At 39.0% G+C, this 8,883-nt stretch overlaps 1 pseudogene; it reads right to left on the bottom strand.

The window, feature by feature from the left end:
* Window positions 1–7,838: 7,838 nt before the first annotated feature.
* LOC115032084 lies at window positions 7,839–7,993 on the bottom strand (annotated as a pseudogene).
* Window positions 7,994–8,883: the final 890 nt, after the last annotated feature.

Here is an 8,883-nt window from a genome sequence, read left to right as displayed (position 1 = left end):
GTTGGTGGGTTCATTTTTAAATATTTCACACAAAACCTATCCTTTCCAGTTCCTCAGACTTTTCTTCAACTGCTCCAAAAGACTCCCTGACCTAATATTTGACTCTGGATCTCTGGATCTGTTATGTGATTATACTGGATGGAATCTCTCAGAAGATTGTTATGCTCGGCTCCTGTCTGTGAATCCAGGCTGATAGATTAAAATACACTCTGAGGCTTCAAGGTAGTTGAAAGAGGAAGCCAGGTCTGCAATGTCTCTCTATTGATCTTCTGAGGGTAGCTTGCCACATTGCCCCTGAAATTGGCAGGGTTGCTACTGTATTCATTTTGAACCATATTGAACCATATTGAGCCAGCAGTGATAAATATAGCTGTAAACAGTATCCTCATGTTATATCCTCACAAGGCTTTGACCAGCAAAGAGGGATCAAGGTCTCATGTGTGTCCCTTGAACCCACTACACATGCAGCAACAGTAGTAGCTATTTCCACCATTCTCCCATAGACCTTCATAGACACATGGCTGACTGGAATATTTACCAAAGTTAAGTTCACAGTGGACTACAAGGAATCTGTATGAAGGCATTTAGTGCTAAGATTTTTCTCTTAGTATTATTTTCATTATGTCCCATAAATTTAGGTATGTTGTGCATTAAATTTTATTGAATTATAGGAAGTCTTCCATGTTTTTTTCCTTCTTTCTGTTTTTACTCAGTTACCATTTACTAGAGAGTTCTTCCCTTTCCATGTATTTGAAGGCTTTCTGTTGCTTCTGTTGTTATTGATATTCAGCTTTATTTTGTGTTACTGATAGCACACAGGGGATTATTTCAGTTTTCCTATATTTTTTGAGAGACTTACTTTGTGACCTAGTATGTGCTGACAAGTTTTAGAGAAGATTTTGTGCAGTGCTAAGTAGAAAGTATAGTCTTTATTTTTTAGGTAAATGCTCTGTAGATATGTTAGTTCAATTTGAGTCAAATCTTCAGTTACTTCCATAATTATTTTGTTCCATTTTTGTCTGGATGACCTCCTCATTGGTGATAGTAGAGTATTTAAGTCTTGATCTTTGAATGTGTGCATTTTATGTGCTATTTAAGCTTTAGTAAACAGTTCTTTTATAAATGTAGATGCTGTTGCATTTAAGACATAGATGTACAGAATTGAGATGTCACCTTGCTGAATTTTTCACTGGATACAAATGAAGTGTCTTCTCCACCTCGACTATTTTTTGGTTTGAAGTCCATTTTGCTTGATATTACAAGGGCTACATCAGGTGGTTTCTCAGGGCCATTTGTTTGGAAAATCTTTTTCCAACCCTTTACTCTGAGGTGATATCTGTCTTTGGTATAGAGATGTGTTTCTTGTATGCAGCAGAAGGATGGATTCTGGTTTTACATTCATCCTGTTAACCTTTGTCTTTCCATTGTGTAATTGAGTCCATTGATACTGAGATATTACTGACCAAATCTTGTTAATACTGTTTTTAAGGTTTATTTTACTTTTTATTAATTAATTCCCTAATTTTGCATCCTAATTAAAGCTTCTAGTCGCAACTCCCATCTCAGCCCTTCCCTCTACCCTCTCCCTCTCCTTCTACCTTCCTTCTTCCTTTTCTGCTCAAAGAAGAAGAGGTTTCCCATGGAAATTAACCTGCCTTGCCAAAGCAAGTTGCAGTAGAAATAGGTGCATCTTTTCCTATTGAGCCTAGAAAAGTCATTCCAGTTAGGGAAAGGCATCCAAAGGCAGGTAACAGAATCAGAGAAAGATACTGCTCCATTTGTTACAGGTCCCGCTTAAAGAAAAAGCTGTACATCTGTTACATATGTGTACCATTCATGTTCTGTGGTTGTGGGTTCAGTCTCTGTGAATACCTATGGGCCTAGTTAGTTGATTCTGTAGATTTTCTTGTGATATTCTTGACCTGTCTGGCTCCTTCAATCCTTCCTCACCCTCTTCCACAATATTCCATTTTACTAATCTTTGTCTATAGGGTCTCTTCATGTGCTTAGATCAGCTCCCAGGTGATGCTGGGGAGTGAGAGGTAGCCTGGTCCTTAGTTGAGTTACAGGCTTTGAAGCCCTGGGGACCCTGAAGCCATAGTAGGAGCTTCTCCTGTTCCAGGTCTCCAGGCCCCCGTCACTAGCCTTGGCACATCATAGATTTGTGCCCATCATTCATTTAAGAGCAACATCCCAAGCCCCTCTCCTCCACATGTAGATGAGGCATCCTGAATATCTCAGACCAAGACAATAGGAAAAGGGACCAGAAATGACCTGTGGTCACTTAGATTCAAGACAGAGATGTCCATGTTAATGAGGTACTTAAAGGCCTTGGAGGGCATAGCCAATAAGCTTTCCTTCCCAGACATTCCACCCTGCAAAAGGTATTTAATCTCAGGTCCACCCTGAAAAGTGGAGTATGATCTTATGCATCCACTTTCACTATGACAATAAATGATTTGGAACCACAAACTGTCTCTTTTCATCCGGAACTGCTGTGGAAAGCCATGGAGAAGGACTTTGACTATAGAGCTGCCCTGTGGTAGTCTCCTGTGAAAGACCTCTTTGCACTCCCAGTCACAATCGCCTTGTTGGAAAATTGACCATTATAACATCATCAAATTTGTCCTGACCACTGATTCTGCCATGAAGAAAATTAAAGACAACACCACACTTGTGTTTGTTGTGAATGTCAAAGCCAAGTACCAGATCAGACTGTGAAGAAACTCAGTGACATTAATGTGGCCCAAGTCAATATCCTGATAGTGCCTGATAGAGAAAATAAGGTGTGTGTTTGGTTGTTTCCTTATTATGAAGCTCTGGATGTTGGCAACCAAACTGAAATAATTGCAAGTGAGTCCTGTTGGGTAATTCTCAATATATACTATTACTTCCTCCACAAAAAGAAATGAAACAGAAAAAAATAAACATTTATTAGGATGGTTGAGGAACTGTGGATAATCTAAGAGGTTATAGGGGAGGAGAAAACATGATCAGAATTATTGCATGAAAAAATTATTTTCAATAAAAATAAAAAATTTAGCTGGATGTGGTGGCGCCTGCCTTTACTCCCAGCACTTGAGAGGCAGAAGCAGTCAGATTTCTGAGTTCGAGGCCAGCCTGGTCTACAAAGTGAGTTCCAGGACAGCCAGGGCTATACAGAGAAACCCTGTCTTGAAAAACCAAATAAATAAATAAATAAATAAATAAATAAATAAATAAATGTATTATAATTTGTAATAAATTTATAAATAAGTTTTTATACTGAGAATTTTAAAATATTCTTTCCAGTTTCTTTAAATCATTTAATTGTCCACTGTTTTATATTAGGAATCTATAAGATAAAATGTATAAGTTAATTTTCTTATTGTAAGTTTTGTAATTTAAATATTTGAGAGTTTTACATGTATACTGTATTTACATCATTATCACTCCTGTCTTTCAGCTCTTCCCATGTTCTCCTCAAGTCCTTTCACATTTATATATATTCGTGTTGAATTATAATACAATTTATATTACAGATAGTAGCAATATAATATAATCTGCCATCAGTCATTGAATACATGTTGCTGTTTATCTGGGGATGAGGCCATATTAAAATTTCCCCATCCATGTTGACTGGTGTTATCATTATGCAAGCACTGTTTAAGCAACAACAAATTTAAAATGTTATGGATGCAACTCCCTGCCATATCTAGAAGATGCTGTCTTGGCAACAGTCATCCTGGTTCTCTGGTATGTGCAACACTTTCTGCACATCTTGCAAATTTACCCGAGATTAAGATTAGGAGGTGCATTGTAGATGTGGTCACCTTGGATCCAAAACACAGCAATTACTTCTTTATTATTTCTCACCAGTTGTGGGTCTCTATAATGGTCTCCATAAATTATAAATAAGCCTGTTCTCTGGGATATAAGAGCTACATTTTCACTTTCACATGTGTATAAAATTAATCATTATTAGTTAGGTAATATATTGGTTTAGGATAATTCACAGGAATTAAATTGACAAATGAAACCTCATGAAAAATAAAAGCTTCTTTACCAGAAAGAAAAAAAAATGTTTGAAGAACAAAAATAGAGAGTTGAAATTAATCATTGTGAGAGATACATTTCATATAGAATTAATATACAGTATATATTAAAAAACCCAACATACACACAAACAGAGAGAGAGAGAGAGAGAGAGACAGAGACAGAGAGAGAGAGAGAGAGAGAGACAGAGAGAGACAGAGATTAAAAAAACTAACAACCCAATAAAAACTTAAGAGCTGTTTAGAAAGCTCTCAGAAGAAAAAAAAAAAATAAAATGACTCCCCACTACCAAGTATGGCAATGGTACTTTTTTACTTTCCTGGATTTTGCAACTATTTCAATATGTGCACATCTGAAGGTTTGTATCTAGGAGTCCTTGATATTGAAAACATATAGTGTTTCTCTTTCTGGGGTGTGAGTCACCCCACTGAATATGATCTCATATAGTGCATACATTTGCCTAAAATGTTCTTGATTTTCTTGTTTATGGGTAAGATGAAGTCTAAAAGTTACTTTAATTTATACTTCCCAAATTGTTGAGGAAGATATACTATTTTAAGATAGTTATTAATAATATTTTTTGTTTACACAATTCACTGGTTACTTCCCTTGGCAATTTTAAAATAGTCTATATGTCTGTTTTTCACCTGTTTGGATATTTTGGAGTTTTTTAAAAATATATATTCTGGATATCAATATTCTGCCAGATATATAGCTGACAAAGATTCTTTCTGATTCTTTGGCCTCCTCTTTACTCTGTTGACATTCTTTTGTTGTGCAAGACATTATGAAGTCACATTTGTCAATGGTTGGATTTTATTTATTTTTTCTTGGATAAACAAAGTCCTATTCATAAGTCCTGTTCTATACTTACGTAGGGTACAGCCTGTGTTACCTTGTAGCATTTTCAGGTTTCACATTTAAATCTTTAATCCACTTGGAGTTAGATTTGTGCACCGTGATAGATAGAAGCCAAATTTCAGTTTCTGCATGTGGACATACAGTTTTCACAGCATCATCTCATAAAGATTCTTTCTTTTCTCCAGATCATATTTTTTTCTATTTTCAGATATTAAGTAGCTGAAATCATGTGTTCTCAAAGTTGGATTTTCAATTTTTTTCATTTTTCTAGATGTTGTTTTTCTGTCGATACACTATTCTTTCTGTTACCATCATCTGCAATGTGTTTGAAATGATGGTGTCTTTTTATTTATTTATTTATTTATTTATTTATTTATTTATTTATTTATTTATTTATTTATTTGACTAAAGATCATTTGAGATATCTTGGGTGTTTTGTGGTTCCATATGAATTTTAAATTATTATTTTTTATTTGTATATTGAACAAAGTGGGAACTTAGTTTAAAATTGCATCGAATCTGCAAATAACTTTTGATAGCTATCCTGGCCCTTAATATAAATTTGACATAAGTTAGAGTCTTCTGAATGAAGGGTACTTGAACTGAGAAATTGCCTTCATAAGATCCATCAGTTCTACCTTACAAACACCTGAATTGTTAGTAGACAAAATTCTGGAAAAAGGTGAGCCTGAGACCAACCAGTATAGCAGTATGGGGCTCTTAGAAAGAGTAATTCTGGGACAACCACCAACCCAGTGCCAGGAAGAGCCAGACAGATGTCTAGGATTTGAAGCAAGCCAGAGAATAGAAGAATACTACCTGGTGACACAGGCCCTGGGCAGGAGTGAGCCCACAACAGATAACACTCACAAGGGAACACTCTGGCTGGCTGGGTGAGAAGCTAGTCCAAGAGGACCACCATATTAGTGCCATGGAGCCCAGACAGAGATCTAGCCTTAGATGAATCCATTCTGGCACCACAGAGGCCTGAAGGGTTAGACAATGCCTGGTGTTATAGTATGTGAGTAATGCATAGCACTCACGAGAGCACTCCTAATAAGACCTAAGACACTCAGTGACTCCGAGGGGAATTAAGACAAACAAGGAAGTAGTCGAGCAAGGGAAGAGGAAGAGAAACAGAAGGATGTTGGGACAATGAAGAAAGGCAGAACTAGAGGCTCAAGGCTAGTAAGGAACAGCCTGGTTTAAGTAGCTGGTGATGCAACCTTGGTCTTGGCTTGTGCTTTCACTAAGGGCAATGTCTGGGTCCTTGGCCTTGTAGCAGCAGGATTCTGTTACCACCAAAGATCTGGCAGATATCCCTAGTGTGGGCTGTCATCTGGGAACATGTTGATGTCTGAGTGCTGAGGCATCATGAAAAATCTGGCCCTTAAGGCATGAAAGGAGTGCTGGTCCAGCTCTCGTCAGGTTCAGCACTTGGGAGAACAGACCCTGAACCTCTCCTGGACAATACAGTAAGAGTTTACCTCAGATGTGAGGCTTTGGGTGTGAGCCTGCCCTGAGAAAGTGAGCATGGGGAAACTGGCCCTGCTTTTGCCTGCATTCAGAATTATGGGTGAGTGAGAGATGTCCTCCTGTAGCTTGACCCCTTGCCACCTAGTGTATGAGAAGAGATGGCACTGGGTTCATAAAAGCAAAAGAGCTAGCCCTGCCTCCCACCTGTTCCAGCACTCAGGACAGTGGGCCCTACACCTCACCTGGGCGATACAGTAAAGATGTCCCTAAATGTGGTAATTTCAGATGTTCTGGCTGCAAAGGGGTATGGCACAGGTGACATCTTTCTCCCTACCCTTGTCCTTTACCAGCTATGGTAGATGGGAGAGCTGACCCTCCACTGGCCATGTGCCTTACAAACTGCAACACTTAGGAGAGTGGGTCTAGCACCTCACCTGAACAGCATGGTAGAGCTGACCATAATTATAGGTGTTACAGTTGAGCTAGTCCACAGGGCTCAAGAGTGGAAAAGCCAGTGGACTGGCCATCCGAGATACCACTCTTGCCCAGATCCAGGGCTTTGAATTGGTCGACCCCAACATCCACTCATTGATGAACTGCTGGAGTACCTGAAGGGGTCAGTTCTATAGACCCAAAACTACAGTATATCCATGACACATGGCAACGAGAGATATCTGAGAGGAGTCACAGTAAGGTGTTGATGGAGTAGCAGAAGCCAGAGGCCTTGTTCCACACCAATGAGTCATTGCAATGAAAGAAGTATGGACAAAGGGGAATACAGAAGAACAACTTCTGACACACTACCACTTCCACGATGAGATTTATTTTCTCTATTCTGATGGAGATTGCAAGGGTGGAGAACAGGTATGAGGAAAAGGAGAGAGCTGGATTGGGACGTATGATGCAAAATTCACAAAGAACCAATAAAAACTAAAAAAAACCCAAATGAATAGGAAAAAATCTTCAAAATCTAATTATTATATATAATTTCCTTTCTTTGTATCTCAAAAGCAACAGAGTGATCCACTGTAGAAATGGTATTTATATTTTGAATACAAGGTCAATAATTTATATAATTAGAAGCAATGGTAAGAATAGTATCTTAGTCAGGGTTTCTATTCCTGGACAAAACATCATGACCAAGAAGCAAGTTGGGGAGGAAAGGGTTTATTCAGCTTACACTTCCACATTGCTGTTCATCACCAAGGAAGTCAGGATTGGAACTCAAGCAAGTCAGGAAGCAGGAGCTGATTCAGAGGCCATGGAGGGATGTTCCTTATAGGCTTGCTTCTGCTGGCTTGCTCAGCTTGCTTTCTTATAGAACCCAAGACTACCAGCCCAGAGATGGTCCCACCTACAAGGGACCTTCCCCCCTTGATCACTAATTGAGAAAATGCCTTGCAGCTGGATCTCATAGAGGCATTTCTCCAACTGAAGCTCCTTTCTCTGTGATAACTCCAGCTTGTGTCAAGTTGACACACAAAACCAGCCAGTACAATTGACCCCTTGTCAACTTGAAACACAAACACATCAGTATTAAGTCTCAACCCTTACTTTCTTATTCATCCTCAAGATCTAAAAAACTTTACACTTGATCTTAGCCAAAAGGCCGAGAAGCGATCTCTAAAAAACTTTAAAAGTCCCACAGTCTTTACAATTTCTTAAAAGTTCAATCTCTTTAAAGTATCCAATATCTTTTAAAATTCAAAGTCTTTATACAAATAAAATTCTCTTAATTGTGGGATCCACTAAAATACTTTCTCCCTTAAAGAGGGAAATATATCAGGGCATAGCCACAATCAAAAGCAAAATCAGACTCCAACCACCCAATGTCTGGAATCCAACTCATGATCGTCTGGGCTCCTCCAAGGGCTTGGGTCACTTCTCCAGCCTTGCCCTTTGTAGCACACATGTTATCTTTTAGGCTCCACCTGCCTGTACTCCACTGCTGTTGCTGTTCTTGGTGGTCATCTCATGGTACTGGCATCTCCAAAACACTGCTGTCTTCCACTGTAACTTAGCTTTACCAATAGCCTCTCATAGGCTCTCTTCATGGAGCCAAGCCTCAACTCCTTTGCATGACCCCTTCAGTCCTGGGGTCAATTGCAACCGAGGCTGCATCTTCACCAATAGCCTTCCATGGCCTCTCACAGTGCTGACCCTCAGTTGCTCTTTGTGAACCCTTCATGCCTCCAAAACCAGTACCAAGTCCAGTCACAGCACAAGGTACTACTACCTTGGCTACCTCTGGAACACAGTTTCTGTGCTCTCAGAAAACACTTCACAGAAGATATCACCTCAATGATGCTGGTATCTTCTTAATCACCACTAACTTCTTAGCTCCAGCTAACCAGCATCAATAGTCCCAGTAATGCAAAGTTTTTCCTTTAGTAGTAATGGTATCTTGTTAATCACAAGATTCTTCAGCCCCAGCTAACCAGAACCACAAAATCTTCACAATCAAAATAGCAATGGTCCTGATAAGAGTCTTTAAACTTCCCTCTGGAATTT

Source organism: Mus caroli, chromosome 9 (genome assembly GCF_900094665.2).
Source record: "Mus caroli chromosome 9, CAROLI_EIJ_v1.1, whole genome shotgun sequence".
In the NCBI taxonomy this organism is placed as follows: Eukaryota; Metazoa; Chordata; class Mammalia; order Rodentia; family Muridae; genus Mus; species Mus caroli.
This window is presented reverse-complemented; position numbering and strand designations above follow the sequence as displayed.